At 45.0% G+C, this 19,095-nt stretch overlaps 1 long non-coding RNA gene across 1 annotated transcript; it reads right to left on the bottom strand.

The window, feature by feature from the left end:
• Nucleotides 1-25: 25 nt before the first annotated feature.
• Nucleotides 26-12,488, bottom strand: LOC126443042 (uncharacterized). Its single transcript, XR_007581816.1, has 3 exons — nt 12,200-12,488; nt 7,131-7,339; nt 26-153 (listed from the first exon to the last, which is right to left on the bottom strand). It is a non-coding gene; the product is annotated as an uncharacterized LOC126443042 (long non-coding RNA).
• Nucleotides 12,489-19,095: the final 6,607 nt, after the last annotated feature.

Raw genomic sequence — 19,095 nt, 5'->3', positions numbered from 1 at the left:
AGGCGGAGGCGGCGGGGGCAGAGAGGCCAGGCTCAGCCGGCTGCCCGACAGCTCGGCCGGCTGCGGCTGCGGCGGCGGCGGGGGCGGCAGCGAGTCCAGGCTCAGCGTGCTCTCGAACATGTCCGGCGGGGGCGGCGGCAGCTCCTCCTCCACCTGCCGGCAGCGCAGTAGTAGTACGCGGTGAACGTCAGTGCCAGAGACACGTTCGGAGGCTACGCAGATGTAGCTAGTTAGTTAAATTGTAAACTCGAACTGGGTCGGGCAGTCGAACAGTACGTGCGGAACGGTGCGTCCGTCGGGTTCCGACAGTGCCCGACCGTCTCTGAATTGTGCCACGGGGCTTCTACTGTGCGAGGGGAAGAGTCGCCGTCCGCTCCGTTCGGCACACCCCGTCTGACAGACCGTGCCGTAATCGAGCCCTGCGCGTACTGTGAACTTTCCGGCACTGACAGGTAACGATAATTTCGCTATCGTTGCCCGATAACCTAATACCGGTACAAAAATGTTGTGTTCTGTGCACAGCTGCTTACATTTAATGTGATCTGGGTAATTACTTAACACAAAACTATGTAAATCTTTCTTACAATAAATTTTGTTAAATTTATGTAAAAAATACGTATCTGTCAGTGACACAATCGATTAAACTCTGTGGCCTACAAATGTAATTGCATATAGAGAGAGGAGTAGTCTTGAGAGGGAGTCTCACAAATCGAGTCCAAATGGACGGACAAGTTTTGTGCAGACACAGTAAGCAGTTAGAATTTTGTAGCTCATTTGAGAGGATAAATATCGTATTATGTGGAAGATGGGTGTTGTATATTTTAGGATTTACAGATTCCTGGTTGAGAAACAAGCACTGACGAACAAGTTATTATTATTTCATAGTTGAAGTTACTCGACAAACCAAATGGTACTGGAAAATTACACATTTTTCCATGCAGGAAAATACTGAGACCGTTGTACCTCACAGAAGAAGGCAACAAAGCCAGCAAAAGAATCAGCTAAGTAATAAATTTTCGACTTTACCAGTTTCACACGAAAATGACAACGGCCCACACAGGAGTGGATACACCGTAATGGATAGGTATTCAGCCAGCACAGTACGCAACTGGCCGCACTTCTGTTATTTGGTGAGTCATTACTGTTACTCCTAAACTATCTCTATGTAATACTCTTTCATCCCTGTTGAAGTGGTTCTCGAGTATTTCAATTTCTACAGCTCTTCTTCTCATCCTGGTACGGGAATGACAGCGTGTTGATGAGCCACACAGTCTGAACTGAAATTGGCGGATCCCTGGCCCCGGTGCATACCTTCTACTCTGTAACTGTCTGTGTAACATTATTAACGGACGTCAGCTGTGCGTAATAGCAGCTTACAGATGAGGGGCATTTATACTATTAATACACCCACTGTCATTGCAATACTTCATTTTTCTGTCTGTGTACAATGCATTTGAAAGCTACAACTTCGTTTTCAAATACTACAATTTTTGAGACTGCACCTCGTCCATGTCATCACCAGGCAGAAAATGTGTGACATAGCTGTTTCCCTCCCCCCCCCCCCCCTTCATCTTCAGAGAAATGTTTCTGTAACAATATTAATAAACCAGTAAAGCATTACATTCCTTGTATCTTAATACATAAACAAAAATAATGTAATATTTGGTACTTTACTACACCTTTGAACCACAAATTGTGCCAATTTGGTGACTTAATTTAGTCATAAACATTGTAAATCAGTTAAAGCGTAAGTAGGATTGGGCAAGCTTGCTAACCAATAGCAAAGACAATCCACTTATCAGCAAGTGAAAATAAAATTTCATTAATTAAAAATATACGAGACGGTTTTCTCATAAAACTGAGAAATACGTACTCCGTTTACTGCCAGGCCGTAAGCTGAAGCACGTACAGAGCCCAAAAAAAAATCAGACAATACGGTCCCGGAAAGTGAACTCATAGCTCCAAAACGTGCCAGACTCTATCCCAAGTGCAAAATTTTGTGGCCTAGGGAACAAGTCCCTGACGTCTGCAAACGTAACTCGAGGAGGCTGGAAAATCGGCGAATGTGCGAAACGAACAGACCTCGAGCAATTTCAGAGTACTGTAGAAAAAGCTAACCCAGATGGCAGATCTGCATCGGTAACTGTTCGATTACAGATTTGTTATCTCAACTACCTCAGCATCCGTAACCTCGGTCTGCCGACGCAATACGATAAACAAAACAAAATACGAGTTTGGAGGTAGGCACCTCAGGAGGTTTGCTCACGACGTTACCGTAATTTTTATTAGCCTGCAACTGCCAGTGCTAAATTTGTGCACTCTAATAATTTAGCAAGGCCAATGAAGTGATGCAATTTCAGTGAGTGGACAATGGGGAGGGGGGGGGGGGAGGTATTATGAGGGAGTAAACTTTGTGCTGATACCAGGATCTTTTATCAACCCGGACAGCCTTAACACACACACACACACACACACACACACACACACACACACACACACAAAAAATCAGGGCTCCCTCTAGGACAGGGTGTGCTACGGTGTTATGCGACATAATGGTGGCAGGCAGATGAGCTGTGTGGGTGGCGGAGGAGGGGGAGGAAGCGAGGGCGATGCAGGTGGCAAACACACTTTCAGGAAGACGGCAGTTGGAATCGCCGCCTGGCCCCGGTTCGCTGTAGATTCCCAAATCGCAAGAGGCAAATGCCAGGACAGTTGCTTCGGATACGGCACTACTTGCAGAAAGGTAGGTCATCACCTTTCTTACTCCATTCCGTAATTTGTTTGTGTCGGTCAGATGAAAATGGACCAGCAGAGCAGCCAACACCAGTTACATTTAAAATGTAACAGAAATTTTCTAATTTTGCCCGTCTTATTAGTCCGATTTGCGCACTTGATTCCTCGTTCTGTTAACACACGGGTCTTAGAGGTGTCTGTACAGTGTTACCCGGCCCGGCTATTTAGTCTGTCGTCAGCTGTCGAGAAGATAATACATGTTCTGACAGTAGCTGCAACTGTCTATTTAGCTTAAAAATGGATCAGAGAATATGTATTAAATTTTGGTGTAAAAATAGAATTAAACACAGAAAAGTCATAGAAATGTCAAACATTGCTATTGGTGATTCTGCTGCTAGGAATAACACAAGGGTTTATAAATGGCAGAAGCATTTCAGCAAAGGTCGTGAAGAAGTCGAAGGCAGCGACCGCCCGCGATGCCCTGCCACACTGTCGACCTGCGAAATTGTGGAAAAAAAGGAAAGAAATGACTACGAACAGTCACCGAGTCACAGCTGGAGAAATTACAGCTGATGTTGGCAAAAAAAACTCTCTTACCCAGTGATATTTATGGTGTATGAAGCATGTGACTTAATTTTCTTTTCTTTTTTTTTTTTTTCCTCAAAATTGTTGAACTTCACATAAGAACAGCAATGAATGAGAGTTACTCAGAAGTCACTAGATGAAGTCAAAAACAATGCAGAACTGAAACACATCACAAAAGGTGACGTAATGAGGGCTCGCAGATACGTCACAACTGAGGCTCGGTCATCGCAGTGGAATCACCCCGGTTGGTGAGACAAAAATTGAACGACAGGTGCTCTCAGATGTGAAGTTACACTCACTACGTCCTTCGATTTTAACAGTTCAGTGTCCTACGAGATCGAACATTCGATAAGGACTACTACCGGCAAAGTTCGGCGATATCAGTGAGGAAATAAAAACAGATTTGTGGCAAAACTACGCTGAGCTTTTGCACCATCCTAATGCATTTCATTGCCAGTTCGTGAATTTTTGGCCGAAACAGTACTGCACCGATGCTGCAGCCTATCCCTGTATGACATATTTCTGTTTCCAAAAATGAAGAGGGAAAGAAAAATCTGGAGCACAATGTAACGAAACTAAATTGTAAAATTTCACACACTTCTAATTTTATATAAATTATCATTAATGGCTTAAAAGGTTTCTGTCTCTTTATTGATGTAAAATATTATGAAACTGGTTTCCAACGGGGAGTTAATTTTAAAATGTAATTCAATTTTGTGTAGGTTTCGAAAAACCGTACCTTATATGAGCAAAGCAATAAGTTCCAGAAAGAAAGCATTTCATGTAAACTATACTTGATTAACATTAATTATATTTCAACAGACACTCTAAAACACTTCGTACACATAGTTTTTACTGCAGATCATTTTTCTTGGCCCAGATCCCTCTTCTTCTACTTACTCAGCCTTTTTTCCTTTCTGAGGACCTTGTAGCATAGCACGTAGTAATCCTGTCATGAAACATTAGTGTGTGAACCACAATAACACTGTAAGGAAGTTGCGTGTGGAGGGCATCAGATGAACTGCAAGAGTAAACTATAAGAGTTTTCAGTTTTTGATGTTGTTGAGCAACAGTCATTCAATAACTTTTAAATTAACACACCGCCATTTTACTGTATTGTTGTTTATTTAATTGCGACCTACATTCCGGCCTTTTATGCCATTTTCAAGTGATTGAGTTTATGTCATTAACATATTCTGCAGGACGTCAAGCTCAAAATTGTCGATAAATTAAGAAAAATATTTGCTCTCCATGAAATGCCAGATGTAAAATCATCATCTTGTAAAAAGTGGGAGCGTGAGAAATTTAATAAATATATAAATATAACGTGCGCCCACTATTATTTACTGATCTTTTCACAAGACGACCTCTCCTTTTTACAAGACGACCTCTCCGTATTCCGTCAGTGCGTCGACAGCGCTACTGCCGTCATTTTGACGAAACGTCTTTACGAGTGAAAACCCCACTCAACTCCTCCGGACCCGAGTCGCCGCCTACACCGACGCTCACGTTTTGACCCCGTGACGCCGTACTGATACCGGCACCTAACTGTGTCACCTCCTATTTTAGGCCCTCTCTCCTTTTCTTCTCTCTCTTCTCCTCTACCTCCTCCCTTAGTCGTACCGCGCGTATATCGCGGGGCATTCGACACGAAAAGGGAGGGAGAAAGGGGCCACACGTGTGCGGTCGATCGCGGTGACGTAGTGCTACGTGTGAGCGTCACCCTTATCTCCGCTTTGAGAAGACTGGTGACTGGAGCAGAAACCTTCCTCTAAAAGAAACAGGTAAGTGCTCTCTCTGTGAAAAAAGGTAGATAGTAGTGTAGACTATAATGTCTACTGTTCTACCAAACTGAAGGAACACGACACAGTCTGTAAGGTTTCAACTTTGGATGAAGTTTATTGATACCAACGAGCATAAACAAAACTCGTCCGTTCCAAATGTAATTGACAGAAAGAGTAGTTAGTTTTCTGTTTGTGTGTGTGTGTGTGTGTGTGTGTGTGTGTGTGTGTGTGTGTGTGTGTGTGGTGGTGGTGGTCACTAATTACTGAAATGATCATTCCGGTAATTCTATCGCAATCTGTTTACGGGTCACTGAGCAACGTATCGACTACCTGACTATTCTGTGATTAATATCTGTTTTATTCCAACCGTAAATTGACTCACACTTTAAGCATCGGGAACACTTACTATCCCTTCCGATAATTCTTTGATAATTATTATTAAGTTAATGTCAATAAATCACAGTCGGTGTCACCCGATCCTTCACGCGACTATAACGTGCGACAGCCTACCGCGTACCTCAAACTTCGCGCCGACATTTCGAAGTCCGCGCGCGATTTGTTTGTAACGAAGTTTGGCCGTGGTTCCCTAGAATATTTTCTAAACCGACTCAGGGTTGTGGAGTATCAGTTCTATGTCCATTCCTAAAAATTACAGAGGACCCGCACTCGATTACGACTCGACCGCGCACTCGAGCAACTCTGAAAATAACGTCCCTCTCGAAGAGAAAAAATATCACACGTAAAGCACCATTGTGATCTGCTATGTCAAAACACATTTATATCCGTTCATAAACACTCATTACCTATTGATCCCAAAACGTATTGTACATAATTAAATTCTTTACTCCACAAATAACTTATAAAATTTAGAAATTATTTACACGTATACTGCGTCAATCACAACAACAAAATCTCGACTTCACGGGTTACTACCTGTTTTGACTGTGCTGCTCACAAGGTTATCCGACTGTAATGGACATCCCTACAAGATTATTTCTTAAAGATTTTGAAGGCTACACAGACAATTACCCGTCGTGAGAGTAACACTGCTGACAACACAGACCCTGGAGTGCACAGACTGATCGTCTTTCCTATAAAGTCGGATACCCGTACCGTAAACAGTTCTCTGCCTACCCTGGTTCGAGTAGCAGAAGTTTAATTATAACCATCCTGTACTTGTCAGGGTTTCATAATGTTAGGAAAAATGGAGGAGGAGGAAAAGAAAATTTTATACTGCCAACAGGGTCTCGGTACTCTACTGAACAACTGTCGACTTCAGACGTCGATATCGATCAAATCGGTGGTCGTTTTGACGTAACGTGTCAGTACGTTCGTTTGCAAACCCTGTATAATGAAAACTGTGAGCTCATCCACACGACTGCTAAAAGTAATCCATTTAACTTCGGCTACACGATAAATCGGTCAAATCCGAAGGCCTTAAATTCGACTAAATACCTGGGAATTACAGTTAAGAACAACTGACACTGGAAAAAACACACAGAAAATATTGTGGGGGAGGCGTATCGAAGACTGAGTTTTATTGACAACCTGGAGTACTCCTGCACAGTGTGGCATCCTTACCAAATGGGATCAGTAGAGTACATCGAAAGAGTTCAAAGAAGGGGAGCACGATTCCTATTACCGACAACTAGGGGAGAAAGTGTTATCGACACGACACGGGATTGGGTGGATATCATTAAATCAGAGGCTATTTTTGTTACGGCGGACAGAACCTTCTCACAAAATTTCAATCACCAACTTTCTCCACCGAATGCAAAAATATTTAATCGGTGCCGACGTACGTAGGGAGAAACGCTCGACGTAATAAAATAAGGGAAATCGGAGCTCGCACGGAAAGATATATAAATGTTCGTTTTTTCCACACACTGTTCGAGACTGGAAATAATAGAGAAGTATCGCAAAAGTGTTTCGACGAACCCTCTGCCGGGCACTCCAGTGCGATTTGCGTATCCGCAGAGGTGCAGACGTAGCATGCGAGGTACGCACCTGTGCGCAAGTTTCTCTTACCTCCGACTCTGCCGGCACGGGCAGCGGTGGGGGTGGCTCCCTGACGGGGGTGGACGAGCTGGACGAGGAGGCGGAGGCGGAGCTCCGGGCCGACCCGCCCCCGACGCTGTGGTGCCGTTTGAGGGTGCTCGAGTTGCTGCCGCCGTCTGCTCCGCCCCCGCCGTCCGGCGTCGACGGCGTCTGGCACGACCGCCGCCTCCGCACCGAACCTGCGAGACGGGCAGTCGAAATTCAGTTTTCTGACTGCGATGGACAGGAAAGAGGAAAGGTGGCCACTCGACGGGAGCCGAGAGACACGCGGTGCTCAGACAGAGTGGCAGCTACCGAGCTAACGACAGTCGACGTCCGATTTCTCACCGTCACTGAACACCTGACACGGTCCTCACTGTGGGCTACACGAGTCGCGGTCGGCACTCGGTTGCCGATTACAGGCGACACGGGCAGATTTCAAACAAAAAAGAACGGTTGGGAGAAAAACGAGAACAAATAAAAGAAGTCGACAGGACTACAAATGTTATACGGTACATTATTAGAAGTACAAGAATAATTGCATTTAAGCTGATTAATTGAATAAAAATAATAATAAAAGTCGTCCGTTTAGATTTAAAAATAAAAAAATTTTGCTGCATCTGATGAGATTTGAACCTACAAGCTTCTACTTGTCAAGTTTATACCTTAACCACTTCACTAGGGGAGAATGTTGCATTTATAGCTCTGGTGACCCAGTTGTAACGATGAACTGTGGTCTTCAAAAAATTCAGCTTCACACAATGTCGTGTGAAGCTTATCTGACGCGAGCCAATCTCTATAACTACAATAACTGTACATGTGACACTGAATCGTGTCTTGGGCAGAAGGATCCAGTAGTGTTTGGTCAGTGCTGTGCATGAAACGTGTATTTCATTAGCTTTTGTGTGTGTGTGAACAAACCCAGACAAGAGACTGGAAGCAAAGTGATCAATTATTGTGGAAGTTCGGCAACAGCAAATGATTTGGGTGAGAGGCTGAGTGCTCAGATTGGAGGAAACCAGCTCTGGTGAGTGAAGTGTCAAGTATCATCTCATTTGAATCAGACTGTAGTGACAACCGTACTGTGTTACGTGTGCCTCTTTTAAGTACGTACCTGTCTTCCTTTCTTTCCCCCTCCCCCCCCCCCCCCCCCCCCTGCTTCCATTAGTTCTGTTATCATGTTTCAAGTTTTTTTGTACAACCACCAGATGGCAACTGAGATGTGACACCATTAGAGTTTTAAATTTTATCTAAGTTATTGTTAAAACAGTGACAGGTCAGAAACAGCTGCCGGCCGGTGTGGCCGAGCAGTTCTAGGCGCTCCAGTCCGGAACCGAGCAAGTGCTACGGTCGCAGCTTCGAATCCCGCCTCTGGCACGGGTGTGTGTGATGTCCTTATATCTGCGGTGGTTCATTTACGGGGAAGTTTTTCACGATCAATTACTGCAAAACTTAGCATTCGGAAGAAGGTAACAGAGCAGCAATCCAGTTGTCTCACCTCCAATTCTGAGCCTAAGGTGTACCCCCCAGCAACATTTGTTAGGTACGGAAACCCAATAGTGCACGAATACAAGAAATATTACATCCGTGCGGCTCATCACCAGATAAAATCGTGAGTCTCGGTAAGACGATAAAAACTGCCACTCTCGCTCCTATGCGACACTTACGGGAACGGGATACTGTACGCTAACTGGAAATATAAAAATAATAACGTGAAACCCGTCGAGAATTTGTGAAATTAGAACAGCGTGCCGGAGCGGGACTCAAACCCGGCACCTCCGCCCCTCGTGGGCGAGTGCTCCGCCGACCGAGCGCGACTTGCGACACGGCCTCACGGTACCTCCTCTCTCCCGTCTTACGTACTTCACACGAGTTCCTCGGCATTCCTTGCAAGACTAGCACTCCTGAAAGAAGGGACACTGCACTGAAACTGCTCAGCTGCAGCTGAGGGGATTTCCAGCCTGCTGGGGCCCGCGACACAGCGCTCGCGAGGGTCCGTCAGCTGTGAAAGGCAAAGATTGCAGGTTCGAGTCCCGGTCCGACATATGGTGTTCGTTCTGGTGCACAGTAAAAACTGGTTATCTGGGAACTTTGGTAAAAATTAAGATGGAAAATTCGTGACTTGCTGTGGTCAGTTAATACAAATTGTCACACAAACATGCATACGTTTTCTTTTTCTTTTTTTACAATCGTATTGACCAACTAGGATCACGTTGACAACTTCAGTTCCTCTTCTTCCTTTGTTGTTGTTTCCTATTTCTCCAGTATTCCCTCATGTTCTCCCCACGAAGTCTCTTCCTTTCTTCTGTCCACGTTGTTCCCGATTTTTTATTTCGTCTGCTTTGAAAGCTTTCCAAATTTAGCATTTTGTTTTTAAAATGGTTTCTTTCTGCTATTTGTGATTCTTTGACATTGTTTCTTTCAAGATCTTTTCTTACTTCTGTAATCCACGCTACTGTTGATTTCTTCTTCCAGAAATATAGGAGTATTTGTTTTGTTAGTCTATTTCCATCCATTCGGTAGAGATGTCCAAAACAGGTTAATCTTCGTTTGGCCATTACTTCAGATATTTTCTCTATATTTTTGTAGATCTCCTCATTACTTATTTCCAACCATCTGTGGTTTTCATTGCACCCATTATTTTTCTAGTAATCCTTTTTACCAGTACCTCTAGTTCGTCCATCTTATAGTTCATTGTTAGGCATTCAGATCCGTGTAAACATTCTGGTCGTACCACTGTGGTGTAGTGTTTTAGTTTTGTTTTTCTAGATATACATTTCTTGTTGTAAATATTTTAGGTCAAACCATATGCTCGCCTTCTATTTTGTTAATTCTTACATCTATTGCAGATTTTTCTAGACCATTCTGTTGTATAGTGTCTCCAAGATATTTAAATTTATTTACTCGCTCTATTTTACCTATTTGTGTTTCTATGTATTTTGGTGCTTTTTTATATTTGTCATGAATTTTGTTTTTCAGCTGAAATTTTGAGACCAGTTCTGTTTGCTAACTTTGGGAATTCAGGGATGACCTTGGATTCCCTACTCTTTACAAACATGGTTACTAATTATTACAATTTGAAAAAAAAAATATTATTAAAATTTTTTGTTATAATTACTGCTCAATCTACTTTATCATTATGCTCAGTGAAACTGAGACAATTTTTAATAAAAGTAAACCGTATTGGCCCAAAAATAAGTCACCACCACATGTAAACCACACCCCTAAATTCAGAGGTGGGGGGAAATAAAAATAAAAGATAAAAAAAATTGCACATAAATAAGCTGCACACTGATTGAGAGGAGAAAAGTTACCAAACATTTATCTGTACATACTTGCAGGGTGCAAGTATTACCACAAACATTTGCCCTAGTATTTGATAGAACACCCTGGCAACATCCTTTGTCTTGTTAATATCATCGCTATCAGTTCTGGTATTCACTTCATCGCCCTCACTCCTGCCACTCTCTTCACTCTCTTCCCTCAGTGCATCATCCTCATAGCTGTGCTGCACATTCGACAGGCGGCACCTGTCGAACCCCTCGGAGGTGGACTGCAGAGCGAGAATCCACTCGCACATAGCGGTGACCGGTGACTCCTTTAAGGGCACGGCCTACTTCCGGGAGGCAATCTGGATACATTTTTTAGAGGTTGCCCTCAAACGGCACTTTTACAGTCACATCTAGTAGCTGTAGTTTTCAAGTCATTCCTCCAGGTCTTTTGTCCAGCAAGTTTATCTTTTACTTCAGCAGCTAGATGTCCCCCCAAAAACATACAAAACTAATACGGCCCTCTTAGCGAGGGCTCCAGACGTGCGATTCCGAATGTCACACACCAGTTGACCGTCAGTAGCGTCATTATCCCGCCCTTTTCTTCGCAGCCTATCACTGAGCATTTAGTAAATTTTTCTCTGGACACAGTTTTTCTCTTCAGAATGACGTAACGGGGATAACCTCCTTCCATCAGCTGTAACAGCTATCATCACAGTTATCCCCCGCCCCCGCCACCCCACCTGTTCCCCTCAAGGAGATACTTTTTGCGCCTTTTACGTCTACTGTCGTATTGCTCGGCACGTTAAAAAATACTTGTGGCTCGTCAGCACCTCCAGTCCGATGAAAAGCGTACGCGTGACACCTTTGCAACTGTGTGACGTAACGCTCTAGCTCGATCAGCTTCTCCTCGACACCTGCCGGCTTCCTTCGTGCCAGTGCAGTACTTCGTCTGAGAGCGAGGCCATGTCTCGGCACAAACTGACGACACCGACCGATACTCGCACGAAATTCTCATTGTGGCACGTTCGAGACTTTTGCGACTTCCGAGGCTTTCAGTTGGATAATTTCTCGTCAGATAGGCACCCCATCTTTCCTCTTATCTTGCACATAGGAAAGAAACTTAGCTTCCAGTTCCAGATACTTGCCACATTACAGTTCCCTTAACAATTTTATCGACGAAACTGTCCCGTTTCATTCTCCTTCTGAAGAGAGACGACATTACACACGTTACGCTCGTCCAGTCCGTACATTTTTCTGGTCCCTCTTTCGGTCACAGTTTCGGCACGGTGCACAATTGTAAATCTGTAGCTCGTACCGTAACTGCGCCGAATTCCTCGGCTCGAAGGTGGTTTTTGCTCTACTCGGTCGTGCGTACTATCACGAAATGGACTTTCTTAGCAGTATCCAAATGCAACTGAATTATAAACTAACAAAATAATACCGAAAGACCTATTCAATGTTAATGTCAATCAAACACTGGTAAAAGTTTGCACTGTCGCGTAAAAGAATGCACCGTCACCTATTCGAGATACGGACACTAGTCGCACCGTCGCAAATGAGCTTCACATTTGTACGGCAAATGTTTGTAGGGAGACGAGGCAGCAGGTATAAGCCGCACCCTAACTTTTTGAGGATCAAATTCGGGTAAATAGTGTGTCATATATTCGAGTCGATGCAGTAACTAAATAAGTTAGATTGCACGCTCTAAGTGTCCGTGTCAAATTTTGTGAGAAACTCAAAAGTAGATGAGGATAATAAAGTTTACAAACGGTAGAAGGTATTACCGACCTGCTCTCTGGACAGTGCCCACGTTGACGTTCACAGAATCTGCCAGGTCGACCGACGGGGAGAAGACGGACGTGGGCGTGGTGGCCGCCGTCGAGGGAGAAGGCGTCGACGGGGTGCAGGCCACCGTCTCGCCCACCTCCTTCAGCTGTCGCGTGATCGACGTCAGCGGCAGCTTCGGGTTCACCGACGGCTTCCGCTTGATCGTGCCTGTCGTCGGGAAGTCGCACTCGAACCTGCGGGCGGAGGCAGGGGGTCAGAACACCGCGGTACTGGCAGGCGGGGATGCCGTGGGGCGTCGGAGTGTGCGACTTGTGATTTCCGAGTATACCTCGGCACAATTCTGTCAATCTGAACGAATTTTGTCGTAATATAGATTTGGCCAATTTTCTTAAAATAATGGAAACAAATTGTTTGCAGTGAATGGATAATTTGCTTAAATGAAGACGATTCATGCATCCCGAGAAAGTTATTTTTTTCTCAGTACTGCTCACGAGATAACAGTCGATCGTAAGTTTAGAATGCCGATAACTCGGAAATTGGTGGAACTCTAACAAAGGTGATACTGCTAGAAGACTAAAATAGGTAAGCAATTATTCCAGTGCACTCTTATTTTGCTTAGATTACTTTCTATCTACATATCGATTGCAGTCTTTCGTGCAGGGACAAAATTTGGTTACAGACCTGCTGACAGCAAAACTGGGAAGCTAAAGAAGGAGACAGAATTATTCTATACGGGCAGTCTTTGTCTCTGCATAATACAGTGAGAGTCGGCTGCCTGCACTTCAATGGAGTGGGGGGTTACTGGGAGGGCAGGACGCAGGGAGGGGCGGGGGGCGGGGGGGGGGGGGAACTGCTTGCACCTAAGATTAAATTTTCCTGCAGATACACATGCACAACATCAGTAATTATTTTCTCTTGTGAAAACATTCCCTTTGAAGTGCCAATGCAACATAACGCACAGCAAAGTTGTCTGCCCTCCGTTTTTATAGCTTTCCTCAACATTTTCCCTCCCTCGGCCCCCTGGAAGCAGTCTAATAGTATTGAAACCCAAACATGGCGTATTCACTTATCAATGTTTTCACTCGTCGAGGTCGGTACAGGGTAGTCACCTTTTATCTTTCTCGTGCGTATTTTCCTAACAACTTTCTTATAACAAGGGGACCTCACACACTGGCTCTCTCCAATTTTCTTTGTACTTACAAATTTGGCCGTAAGATTCCGGACGTGAATTTCATAAAGCAGCGCAGCAACACAATTCTAAAAAAGTCAGAATAAAACTGCCTTCGAAGAGTAGACGTTTGGGGTCCTGCCGTATACGAAACGGCTGAAACTCACTGACGGGACCTGCAGTAGCAGAGCATCGTGTAAACTTTTGCAATTGCGAAGTTGGCATTTCAGGTCTCAGTAGGGGCCACATTTATTACTTTTCTTTCAGTTCTTTATTTATTATCACACTGAAATGCTAAATAACAAACAACGAATGATATTTTTGATAAAAGTAACATTCTTATTTATAATTGCTAACTGCATAACAAGAAATGAAAACTTTGATAAGACACGCAAAATGTCTGCAGATTCCATTAATAACATTGAAATGTTTGAACTTAAGTGATCTTAACAATCTTCTAATTTTCAAAGTATCCACTTTCCTTTAAATAAAATCCATAATGGTACTGCTCTAGAAAATTGAAAAGTGTCAGCCCGTAAGGTCCCCTCCGGAAAGTCGCCCTACTCGTCCCGAGCGCGGGCGCGATGGAACTGACGGAGCAGCAGCGCGCCTGCGCCAGCTGGTCCAGGTCGTCCTGCGCCAGCTCGTCGACCAGCGCCCGGTAGTTGTCCATCAGCTGGCGGCCAAACTGAAACAGACACGGCAGTCGTCCGTCAGGTGGCGGCCAAACTGAAACAGACACCGTACTTCTCCGTCAGTTGGTGGCCGAACTGAAACGAAACACACTAGTTGTCCATCAGCTGGCAGCCAAACAGTTTAACAGACAACAGTTTTCCACTAGCTGGCAGACAACCCGAAACAAAACACGGTAATCGTCCGTCGGCTGGCGACCGAACTGAAACGGTCGCCGTAGTCATCCGAACTGAGAGACCGAGGCGTCCGCTACCGAGTGGAGGGATGGCTCTTTTAGGGGCGGCACCTCTGCCTCGCCGCAGTGTCAGCTGGTACATTACGGATGTTTTAGATTCTAAAACCTGTGTGGGTAATGAACACAAAACAGAGAACTGCAGCCAGCTACTCGCTCGAAATACACTCCTGGAAATTGAAATAAGAACACCGTGAATTCATTGTCCCAGGAAGGGGAAACTTTATTGACACATTCCTGGGGTCAGATACATCACACGATCACACTGACAGAACCACAGGCACATAGACACAGGCAACAGAGCATGCACAATGTCGGCACTAGTACAGTGTATATCCACCTTTCGCAGCAATGCAGGCTGCTATTCTCCCATGGAGACGATCGTAGAGATGCTGGATGTAGTCCTGTGGAACGGCTTGCCATGCCATTTCCACCTGGCGCCTCAGTTGGACCAGCGTTCGTGCTGGACGTGCAGACCGCGTGAGACGACGCTTCATCCAGTCCCAAACATGCTCAATGGGGGACAGATCCGGAGATCTTGCTGGCCAGGGTAGTTGACTTACACCTTCTAGAGCACGTTGGGTGGCACGGGATACATGCGGACGTGCATTGTCCTGTTGGAACAGCAAGTTTCCTTGCCGGTCTAGGAATGGTAGAACGATGGGTTCGATGACGGTTTCGATGTACCGTGCACTATTCAGTGTCCCCTCGACGATCACCAGTGGTGTACGGCCAGTGTAGGAGATCGCTCCCCACACCATGATGCCGGGTGTTGGCCCTGTGTGCCTCGGTCGTATGCAGTCCTGATTGTGGCGCTCACCTGCATGGCGCCAAACACGCATACGACCATAATTGGCACCAAGGCAGAAGCGACTCTCATCGCTGAAGACGACACGTCTCCATTCGTCCCTCCATTCACGCCTGTCGCGACACCACTGGAGGCGGGCTGCACGATGTTGGGGCGTGAGCGGAAGACGGCCTAACGGTGTGCGGGACCGTAGCCCAGCTTCATGGAGACGGTTGCGAATGGTCCTCGCCGATACCCCAGGAGCAACAGTGTCCCTAATTTGCTGGGAAGTGGCGGTGCGGTCCCCTACGGCACTGCGTAGGATCCTACGGTCTTGGCGTGCATCCGTGCGTCGCTGCGGTCCGGTCCCAGGTCGACGGGCACGTGCACCTTCCGCCGACCACTGGCGACAACATCGATGTACTGTGGAGACCTCACGCCCCACGTGTTGAGCAATTCCGCGGTACGTCCACCCGGCATCCCGCATGCCCACTATACGCCCTCGCTCAAAGTCCGTCAACTGCACATACGTTTCACGTCCACGCTGTCGCGGCATGCTACCAGTGTTAAAGACTGCGATGGAGCTCCGTATGCCACGGCAAACTGGCTGACACTGACGGCGGCGGTGCACAAATGCTGCGCAGCTAGCGCCATTCGACGGCCAACAACGCGGTTCCTGGTGTGTCCGCTGTGCCGTGCGTGTGATCATTGCTTGTACAGCCCTCTCGCAGTGTCCGGAGCAAGTATGGTGGGTCTTACACACCGGTGTCAATGTGTTCTTTTTTCCATTTCCAGGAGTGTATGTAACACCACTGAAGCGAAGGGAACAGTTGATTCTGGGAAGCCCGCCATATTTCCAACATTTTCCCTCGTTTGATACTTGCCTGATCTGAGCGTAATATTTCGCTAAGCGTTGTACGGAAAAATATTTGGAGCACTGTTAAAACGAAATATCGAGGAATACACAGATTCCTTTCTATAAGAAAAGGGCTTTACTTTTTCTGTCATCATAGAGGCCGCACAGATCAGATTTCGCAAACATGATTTCAACCTGTACAGCGGCTGTTCTGCACAGCAGTTCGTCGAATCATCTGCTTCCCGACTTTGGGGAACAGCGTCGCAGACGTCGACACCTTGTCTGGCAGCACGGCGATAGTGATGCGGAGACGAAAAAAAAAGGCGATGGACCTATCTGAATTAATCCTGAACTGCTACTAAAGTTCATCTCGACAAGAGCACGGACGTGGCACAAGAAACACGAGACGACGCCGCCACTCGGCTGATAACCCGAGGAGAATTCGTGGAGTGACCCCTCGGTTTCCGGGCTCGCGCCCCTCCTCCAGGCCCACCAGACTCAACTGTCTCAGCAAGCTGGAGAGAGCCTTTAATCTCCCCTGCACAGCCGACACAGCTGTAAGACTAGGCGACAGTGGTAAATGGGAGAATGGCGATGTTGAACAGCTGAAAATTTTTTTTTTGCCATAGTCTCTTTCATGGTTTCACACCACCGTTTCTCACTTCTCTTTCGCGCTGCATCTGTCATTTCCTCACTGACGCAAAATTTCCGCTCTAGTTTCCTGTTGCACTTTCTCGGGCCCGCTCTTTGGCCGGCTTGTGTCCTGATTCATTCACAGGACTGCAGAGTTTTACTTCTGATCATTCCAAGATGAGGTGCCACTCCCCCTTGCGCAGTACTCATTTATGCCCTTATTTATCTAAGATTGCTGTAATTTTTCAGGGAATCCAGCGTAACTGGACTGTCTGTGCATATTTCTCGTGAGTCGTCCTGAGCTTCTGTGCCTATATCTGGAACAAGCAGCATTTTCTAAAATATATTTTCCGGTTCCTAAAATTATTCTGTTCCACAGCTCGAAATGCCTCGATAATGCCCACGCGTAGCTCATACATGTCAACAGCCACAGTTACTTTCATCATTTCCACCGGAGGATAGCGATGGATTTGCAGGTATGTGTGCAAACTGAGGAAGTAACTTAATGAACCATGATCGCTGCACCTCAGAACTCTGACGATGCTGAAATGACGGTCGAGTGGAGGATGCTTAAACTTTGCTATCAGCACACGAGTAACTGGCCTTTTCCACTACTATAGACATATTCGTAAGGTACAAAGAACGAAATACAAAAGGACTGACACGTCAAAAAGAGCGAGAGGTAAACTATTTAGTGCTCGTTCCACAGTATCGAACGTGAAAAAGTGCTCATAGCTCATAAGGTATGCCTTTTAGAACTTCGTTTACTGGACCTTTTCTCTCTGATCGCCCTTTATAGAAGTGTCCTTCTTATTCTACTGAACTGGATAATGCGCTGTATTGCAGTATCAGTAGCTTCAGAGACATTTAAGCTTGCCTCTCCATTACTTCGTACTTACTTATTCCACTTTTTTGCGTATTGTTTCTTCCTGACTAATGTTTCAAACTTCAGTCTACTCTTCACCACTATTAAATTGTGAGCTGAGTCTATAACTGCTCCTGGGTATGCCTTACAATCCAATACCTGTTTTCGGAACCTCTGCCTGACTATAACGTAATGTAACTGGAATCCTCCTGTATCTCACGGCCAGCATGTTCTCCAGACATAAGCCCTATCGAACATGGCTGGGATACATTGTAAAGGGCTGTTAATGTGCGACGTGACACACCAACCACTCTGAGGGATCTACGCCGAATCGCTGTTGAGGAGTGGGACAGTCTAGACCAACAGTGCCTTGATGAACTTGTGGATACCATGCCACGATGAATACAGGCATGCATCATTGCAAGAGGACGTGCTACTGCGTATTAGAGATACCGTTGTGCACAGCAATGTAGACCACCACCTCTGAAGGTCTCGCTGTAAGGTGGAACAATATGCAATGTGTGGTTTTCATGACCAATAAAAAGAGCGGAAATTATGTTTATCTTGATTCTATTCCAGTTTTCTGTACAGGTTCTGGATCTCTCGGAACCGAGGTGATGTAATACATTTTGATGCGTGTATCTACAGGCAGATAGGATTTGCAAACCTTTTAGCATCAAATGCTAAGCATTGTCCTAACAGAAAGCCTGAAAGTAGTACTATTGGACCTCCACTTACAAAGTCAATACCGTCTTCAGTTGCTCATATCTCTGTTTTAAGTATGTGCAAGTAACTTGAACCCTTCTTAAGCTTTAAATGTGTGTTTATATCGTCGAAATTTTTTGACACTGTACCGTACTGGCTCTATTTACTCAATGAGTGAATATATTTACTGTATGTATGATTGAGGGTTTGCAGAATAGTATAACGTATTTATCATATCTGTAAATATCTTGCATAATATTTGTTTTGCACTGGTGCTCTTTCAATGAAAGACAAATACACATTTTAAATATCTTTGTTTATTAACGTTTTATACATGCACAAAATAAAAAAAACAATTGTTGACACATTTTTTATTATTCATTCTATCTTATATCCCTACATTATTCTTTAAATAATTGTTTTTTTTATGCTATAAATTCTGCTTCCATTGTGTTCAATCCAACAGGAGCGACGTCGTATCTCCGTCGTCTGTCTGTAAACCAGGCTGTACAGTTTCAATGTTTATAGGATTATAGTAGCAGCCCTTGGTGCTGCAACCATACATATGTTTACATATTGTTCTAAATCATCTTGTATGCAACATTCACTTACATAACATACAACATCGTTTAGTAACGCTTTCACATATACTTGCCACCGTATTTGTCTGTTGCAATCCGTAGTGCACTGCATAACCAATACAACTTCACGACACTTTTATACAGGTCGATGATGGTTGCCTTATTGCTACAGATGTTCATGTGAAGAGGAAGTTGAAAAGGATCGTAGTCTGTTGTCATCAACTTCTCAGTGTGCTTCATCGGCAAACAATGCTCCCCCTAACTCATATCTGTAAATTGTGTTTTACATTACGACGGACATCCTCAGTTTCTACTATAACTTCACATTCACGATCTCATGCTAATCCTACATTTACATGTTTTGAACCATAAGCTA

This window comes from Schistocerca serialis, unplaced genomic scaffold, assembly GCF_023864345.2.
Source record: "Schistocerca serialis cubense isolate TAMUIC-IGC-003099 unplaced genomic scaffold, iqSchSeri2.2 HiC_scaffold_1420, whole genome shotgun sequence".
NCBI classification, from domain to species: Eukaryota; Metazoa; Arthropoda; class Insecta; order Orthoptera; family Acrididae; genus Schistocerca; species Schistocerca serialis.
This window is presented reverse-complemented; position numbering and strand designations above follow the sequence as displayed.